The sequence below is a fragment of the Nipponia nippon genome, unplaced genomic scaffold, assembly GCF_047370975.1.
Source record: "Nipponia nippon isolate SJK-2023a ecotype South Korea unplaced genomic scaffold, ASM4737097v1 scaffold_7, whole genome shotgun sequence".
NCBI classification, from domain to species: Eukaryota; Metazoa; Chordata; class Aves; order Pelecaniformes; family Threskiornithidae; genus Nipponia; species Nipponia nippon.
In genome coordinates this window covers 10999913-11007433 of record NW_028262391.1, presented here as the reverse complement: position 1 = coordinate 11007433, position 7521 = coordinate 10999913, and the positions used below count along the sequence as shown (strand labels likewise).

The 7521-nt window shown below is 53.0% G+C and overlaps 1 long non-coding RNA gene across 1 annotated transcript; it reads right to left on the bottom strand.

Annotated features, from left to right (window-relative positions):
* Positions 1-2096: 2096 nt before the first annotated feature.
* LOC148050810 (uncharacterized) lies at positions 2097-5959 on the bottom strand. The gene is made up of 3 exons (XR_015700811.1): positions 5838-5959; positions 4657-4831; positions 2097-2668 (listed from the first exon to the last, which is right to left on the bottom strand). It is a non-coding gene; the product is annotated as an uncharacterized LOC148050810 (long non-coding RNA).
* Positions 5960-7521: the final 1562 nt, after the last annotated feature.

Here is a 7521-nt window from a genome sequence, read left to right as displayed (position 1 = left end):
ATCAGAAAAACACTGCTCATTAAAATTAACAATTAAAACAAATTAGAAAGGCTCTACTGACACGGAGGGGAGGAAGAGCATCCAAACAAGGAAAAATGCCTGGTAATTTTTAGTCACTGATAAGCAAAATAATGGTCTCATTTAGTACTGATTACCTGAATTATTTAATTTTACTTCAAATTATTCAATTTTTGGTTGAAGTTACCTAGTAATTTTTAATTACTGATACATAATGCAATGACAAATGACTCTTATTTACCTCTGTCTGCACAGAAGCATGCAAGAAATCAATAGGCATTTCTGGCAAATTATTAAGTGACTTGATGAAATGATAGGAATGTTTTCCCATTAGCGGGAATTGCCGAGCCCCAGACCATGATAAGCACCGGGGCCAGGCACAGAGCGAGTGAGGAGAAGCCAGAGCAGCTCTAAGGGAGGGAGACCCTGAGCACCGACCCCGAGAGGCGGCTTTCGGGAAGCAATGGGGTCCGAGCTGGGAAAAGGCAAACCCACCCCGCTGCGCTCAGGAAAGCGGCGTTCTGTCCATTTTTAGCAGAGAGCAGGCTCAGCCACAGCTCTTGGCTGCCTCATTGATTTTTTCCTCCTAATGGAAACAACCTGCAGGACTGAAAATATTTGCAAACTTCTCAGGTCAAAAGAGGGAGCAGCAATAACAACAGGGGCGGAGGGGAGGCTCTTCCAGGGCAGAGTCGTGCTGTGCCCCTCTCCCAGCATCTCTAGGATGTTTTCTTTTCCCTGGGCACACTGCCTATCTTTTTTTTTTTTTTTTTTTAATCCTCAAGCAAGAGCATTCCCTGGGTATTTCCCCCACGTGGATGAGCCTTGTTAAAGCGATGAGGGTGGAAAGGGTCAGAGGAAGAGGAATCGGCTCTGTCCTTAACCTGTGCATGTCTCTAAAAGGCCAAAATTCACCTCTTGTCACCTGCTAGAGAGCTCATGCCTTGTGTCAGAGCCAGGACTGCTCAGGCAACGTGGCGAGGCAGGATTAGAGCTCAAAATGATCTTGATAAATTGGAGACAGAGCCAGGAAAAACAGGAGGGTGTTCACCAAGACAAGTGCAAGGTTCAACCGAGCAAATATGGGGCGGGAGGAGGATGCCTAAATAAATATGGGGAGAAGCTGGCAAGGTAGCTGCTTTGCAGAAGAGATCTGGGGATGTAATGGATCTCAGGCTGAATGGGAGGCAGGAGCATTGTACTGCAGCAAAAAAATTAAAAGATTAAAAAAGGAGCATTGTTGGGAGATATAAAAAGAGCATCTCGCCTCCAGTGCCCTCCCCAGCCCTGCCACAGTCTTGCCTGTGAATATGCCCTGTTTTGGGTGCCGCCGTTTAACAGAGCTGGGAAATAAACAGCAAGAGCTTAGCCAAGGACAGCGAGACCTGCCAGAGGTCTGCAAAGCTGTTTGGAGCGGCTGCCTGGCTGGGGCTGGCCACCCCCCAGGGAAGGAGGCGGGAGGCAGATACCTGGCCCCTCGGGTGGAGAGATGCTGCAGGGAGGAAGGGACTCATCTGCACTGAGTGAGAAACAACAGGCTGAAGCTGCAGGGAGAGGAAACTCAGTTTGGATGCAATGCTGTCAGCTGCAAAGCCCATCGGGAGTCCCATCTCCATCCCAGAGGGGCTGAGAAACCTCCAGCACATGCAGCCAGGGCTGAGCTGGTCCTGCCTCGGTGCTGGGCTGGAGCCCTGGCAGCTACTGCTCTCCCGCAGGTGGCTGGGGAGGGGATGGGGTGCATCCCCCCTCGCCATCCCACAGTCACATCCAGACCCATCTCGCCCTCCCCAACACCACCAGGAGAGCTTGACCACTGGAGTGTTTTCAGTGATCACTCCTATTATTCTTTTTTAAATGAAAGAAATAGCTGTGAAACACATGATAAAAATCTATAGCTCTCCCTGCCGGCTTGTGGATGGAGTCCCACGACTGTTCATATTGGAAATTCAATTCCAATCATTGTATTGGCAGGAAAGAATTAGGGCCAGTGCCAAAATGCGTTCACCCTGGCCAGCACTTTCCTGAGCCTCTGCGTGCTCCACCAGCTGTTCTGGTACCTGCTGAGGGCCCGTCTCGGGAGTCGGCTGCTGGAACAGCTCTGTATGGGGCTCGGTTCATGCCAGCACCCAATGATATGCCCCATGGAGGGCGTGGGCACGTTCCTCGGTGATGCCTCCACATGCCCAGGCTGTGCCTGCCTCCCTCCTTCGCTGCAATGCTCCTGTGCTTGGCTGCCCAGGAGGTCAGTGAGCCCCGAGGCGGCTGCTCTCTTCCCCTGCTGCACAAGCAATGGGGCCTGGCGAGTAAAACCTTCAACGCTCCCTCTAACGCTGGTCCCGTCCCCCCTGCACCGCCTTCTGCAAGGAGCGGTCCCTATATCAAGATCCATATGCACCATCTAGTGCGCAGTAATCAGGATTTCGCACACAGCAAGGATCTCCAGGACCCCCTTCCAGCAGCGCTGGGGCACTGTCCCATGGAGTCTCCCAGTGGCAGTCCAAGCTGCTCAAGACATCACGGCGCACATCTTGGTGTTCAGCAGCGGAGAGAGCACCAAACTGCCCTTGGGCGCGTGATGGTGGGGCCAGGGAGCTTTGTGCCAGGCTAAGTCTATACAGCAGTGCACGTCTCTTTGGGTTCGGGTGCCTTACTGCAAAGGAGATGTTGGAAATAGAGTCAGGAGTGGAAGATTTCAAGCCATTGGATTTTTAGGAGCCTGGAGATAAAGCTGGATAAAAATGAGTAAGGTAGAGGCATTACCCACAGGGTCTTATCTGATCTGGCTTCCAAACCTGCTATTGCCTTCACTTCCCTATCTCGAGGAGTTTTTTTAAGTGCACACAGCTACAAATCACCCCCTTCCAGTTTAAGTGTCAAATTAAATCAAGACAAACGTTCCCCTGTTCCACATTTCCTTTGGTCCTTGGCTAAGCCCTGCAGCCCTTTCCCAAACCTCCACCTCCCACAACCTGGCACAACCCCAAGCCTTTGCCTTGGGAGACATCTTTAGCCTGAACTTCCCATCCCTCTGGCATGCAGAACTGCTCCACCGCCAGCCCCTCTTTTCAGCAAGAAAGTTGCTGAAGAGTTTTTGCAAAAGCAGGTTTGCTGTCAAGCTGCTCCAGTCACCAGCTTTAAGCCCATTAGCAGAAAACGTCAGGCAAAACCAGAGCTTGTCTTGGCATCCAGCTCACTCTGCAACAGGAATGGACACTCATGGATGCAACAGAGAAAGCTCTACCAGGACAGATGGCTAAATCCAAAGACAGAAAGCTAAAAACTGATAAGAAACTCATTTTCACACCAACGCACGATTAATGTGCGGAACTCATTGCCGTAAGATACAACAAGGCAGAGAGTTTTGTACAATTTTAAAGAAGATCTGACATTTATGCGGCTAATAAAAGTTTCTGTAGCTCCATGAGTCAAGGTAGATAAAAGGAAGATGCCTGGAGGGGAGATAAGGCCATGTGCTTCGGAGCATAAGCTAATGACTAATAGCAAAAGACAAAGAAGAAAGCACCCCTGGGAGGCTGGGTTTTTCCTGTGTACCAGGTGTTTGCTCGTACCTTCTCTGAAGGTCCTGGCACATGTTACTGCAAGATTGGATAGGCGACGATCCCAGGCTTGCCCCAGGACAGCAACTCCCCTGCTCCTAAATTTCTACATTTTGTTTTGGTTTTAAATTAGACCCAGATCTCTTAAAGCCCTGAGAAGCCTCTATCGTTAATCCTCCTGACACACAACCTGGCCACATGCACTGGAAATCATTGCTCAGGGTTGGCAGGGCTCCAGGCAGAAGGGACTGAGTGCTTATTCACAGGGGCCCCAGGGATGCTGACGCTGCAGGTGGGCACCAAGGATGCCAGCTTAGCTGTGCCCACTCTGGCCACCCTTGGCCCAGCGACACATTGCACAGAAAGATTTTGTCTGAACAAGACCGTGATGCTGCCTGGATTCTGCCAGCTACTGGAAGGACATGGGTGATGCCAGCAGGACAGATGGGTGCATCGCTGGCTCGGGTGGACCCTGTCTCCACAGAGGGGATTGCAGACCTGCGTGCGCTCAGGTACCCTCATTTTGGTAGTAGCTGCAGAGTGCGAGGCCAACATGCCACAGCTGAGGAGGCATGGCAGTGACTCACGAGCCTCTCCTCCATACCAGAGTTAGGAAAGGTAACAAGGGCTGGAGCCAAACCATAGGTGCAACTGCACAAATACACTCTGACTGGGCATGGCTGCGCTGGGGCTTTGTGTGCAATCGCAGCCACCTGCTCCCGCATCCCATCACCGTGCCCTTCCACAGCACCTTCTCCTCACTGCCTTCTCCTTTGAAGCCCCTTGCATCCGTGTATAGATGTTTGGAGCTTTTGTTGGCTGCCTGCGGGCATGTGCTTCATGCTTTGGTCCAAAACCTCTTCCCTTTGCAGAGTTTACATGATCTCAGCCTAATCCTCCCCAAGTTTGTCTGCGGGCTCTGTCTTGCCCACCGGCACACAGAGCTCTCTTTGTACAGCTACCGTCCTGCAGCACGTGGATATTTAGGTCCTAGGACCCATTCCCTTCCCCTCCCACCCTCCGTCCAACCACCACCCCAATGTGCAGCTCTGGGGCCATTAACACTGCCGGGGGGCCTTACCTTGAGGTTTGGGGGCCCAAATGCTCCTCATCTCCAGATCACCTCTTGCACACAGAAGTGAACCCCATTGCCAGGGCCAGCCCTTTGCTCGCTGCTTGCCCCAGCTCTGCAGGAGGCAAGGCTGCTCTGTCCGGCCGGTGCCCGGGTGCTGCTGGCCACGGGGAAGGTCCCTCAGCTGCAGGGTGGACATGGAGATCAGAGAACTGGAGCCTGCTGATTTCTTGCATTTTGGCTTGTAAACGCCCCCCTTCCACGCTTATTGCTCTCTAAAAGCACCGAAGTCATTGTGTTTCTCCAAGCTGAGTTATAAAGGATCTACAGGGCCTTTCCATTTCCACCCCAAAACGCTCACTTCTGAGCCTCCCGGCTGGCAGAGCTCCACCCAGCTCCACTCATCACTCCCACACCTCCTCAAAAACACCTGTGGAGGGTCTGAGCTTTGGGCCCACACAGGCCCTTGCACATCTCTGACTGCACCACGGCTTCGTCCTGAACATGGCCTTTTCCCACGGCAAAGCTGCCAGAGCCTCGGCTGGCCTTATCGCACCCTCCTGTCCCTGCCTGGCTGCGCTCCCGCCTGCCCCTCTTCACATCTTTCCAAAAACCCTGCTGCCAAGCATCTTTGCTCAAACCCACCATGTTCCTTGCCCTCATTGCAAGCTGCAGCCACCTCTCTTGCATGTACTTTTCCACTGTGGTGGGTTAAGCCCCCCATCCCCCTTCAACCCCATGGCTGAGGCTGGGTATCTGCCCCGCTGCTTCTCTCTTGCCCAGCTCCATCGACCCAGCCACAGCCCCCTCCCTTACCAGTCCACCCAGGGGTGCTGCTCCCGCCTTGCACGTCCCCATCCCCTGGCAGGGCTGGCCTCCCCCAAGCCCCCCCAGGCAGGAGGCAAGTTCAGCTGCAGCACTCCTAGCCTAGACAAAAACACACACGCAGCACCCTGACCTCCTCCTCCTCCCGGTGCTCCCCCCCGCATGCTTGTTTGTGCCTCTCCCTGCGATAGTCTGTCATTTACTGACAGCGCTTCAGCCTCCCTAATTTGGGGCCGGGAGATCCCCAGGGAAAGATCGCTCTTTCTTTTAATTGCATATTTACACAGCACCCAGCCGGCCTGGTCAGGGTGCCTTAGCACATGCAGCCCTGTTGGGAGCCAATACCAGCTCCAGCTCACACTTGCCTTCATGCCATCAGTTGAACAGCCGTAGACCAGCACCAAACCCGCCTTGCCAAGGGCTATAAGCACAAAAAAAAGCTGAGACCCCGAAATAACTCCCTCTGCACAAAGCTGCCTGTACCTAGAGCCATCAGGGAAACCCATCCTACCCGTCATCTCTCTTTAAAAAGGCTCAGCTGTGGCTGGGGAGAGAGGGACCCAGCTGTGAGGGGCTGAGGAGCCTTTTAGCATCCCCGCAGGTTTGCAGTCAGTGGGTGTGGTTTGCTCCATCCTGATTTAGCAGAAAGTTCCAGCCATGAGTTGCTCTCCAGAATTTGTTACAAAACAGCTCTCTGCTCCCCCCCCTTTTTTTTCCTTAAAAGCAAAACATTTGCCTCAGACAGCATTTAGCAAAATGCTTTGGTACCCGCTGTCCCTGCGCTGCTGCCAGCCCCGGCTGTGTGGAGCCCATGGCCTTGCTGCCATCTTCAGGGCATCTCCCACCGGCTCCTGCTCGCCCGGGGTTACGGCCGGCACTGCGGGAGGGCGTTCCTTGCTGTGGCTCCTTCGAGACCAAAGGCTGGGGGAAAAAAGCCAACAGGCAAGTTCTGGAGGACTTTCCACAGCACGATCCAAGAATTAAAAAAGCTAAACAGATTTTACATATTAAGGCTACAACCCTTTAGTGCAACATTAAAGACTATTTACTTAAGAGGCTGTGGATGTTACGCTGGGAAGTTTTCCCTTCCACAGATGCTCCGAGCAGCAACAGCAGAAGCCTGCAACCAGCAGTTCATGGCGTTTTATCGCGTCGCTGCTGCGGCCAAAAACCACTCGTTATCCTGCAAAAGCAGAGGTTTGCCAGCGCCGTTGCGATGGGCAGCCGGTACCCACATGCTGGCTGCAGGTGCTTCACTGCTCCGAAATGGCGTGCCCAGGGTAGCAGCGGGACCATCACCAGCAAGTCACTGCCCTTATAGTTATTTACACAGCGAGGGCCAAGAGGGGAGCTGGAATAGCATCCAAAAATCCCATCACATGACATTGTCCCAACGTGGCATCGCCCGACCCTTTCCTCCTCCCCCCCCCAGCTTCTCTTCTCTGGGTAACCCTCGGGAAAGCTGGAGGAATTAGGGATTAACAGAGAAAAATATTTCACCTAATCAAAAAAATGATATAATCAGAAGTGCTCATTGCGAGCCCAGAAACCTGATGGGCTTTAAAGCTTCAAATTCAGCCTCCCGACCGCAGGGAGCCGTTCCCGCTCCTCCGTTGGAGGGGAAAAGAGAGCTAACACCTTCTGCTAAATCCAGATAACCCCGTTCATCTTCCGCAGTGGATCTTTAAAGTTTTTACTGGAGAGGCGACAAACACTGGGAAATCCAAGCCTCAACTCCAGCCCGCTCTCGGGCCACCTGTACTCGTGCCGGCATGGCCACGCCGGCCCCGTGCCGCTTCCCGAGCCGTCCTGTGGTTTCCTCCCATCCCAGACGGCGCTCCTGGAGCTCTATCTCCAATTCATTACGCTAACTGGGAGGAACCGGAAAGCCAGACTCCAGGTCAGCAGATTTTTGGTGGGGGAAAAAATAAAAAAGAGCTGCTTTGGCTTTCTCTAGACATGCTTCCTGCTGCAAGAAACTGTGAGAAACCCCAGTGGGGCTAAAAGAACCATTTTGCCCCAATTTTTGAATTGCTCTTCTCTGTCCAG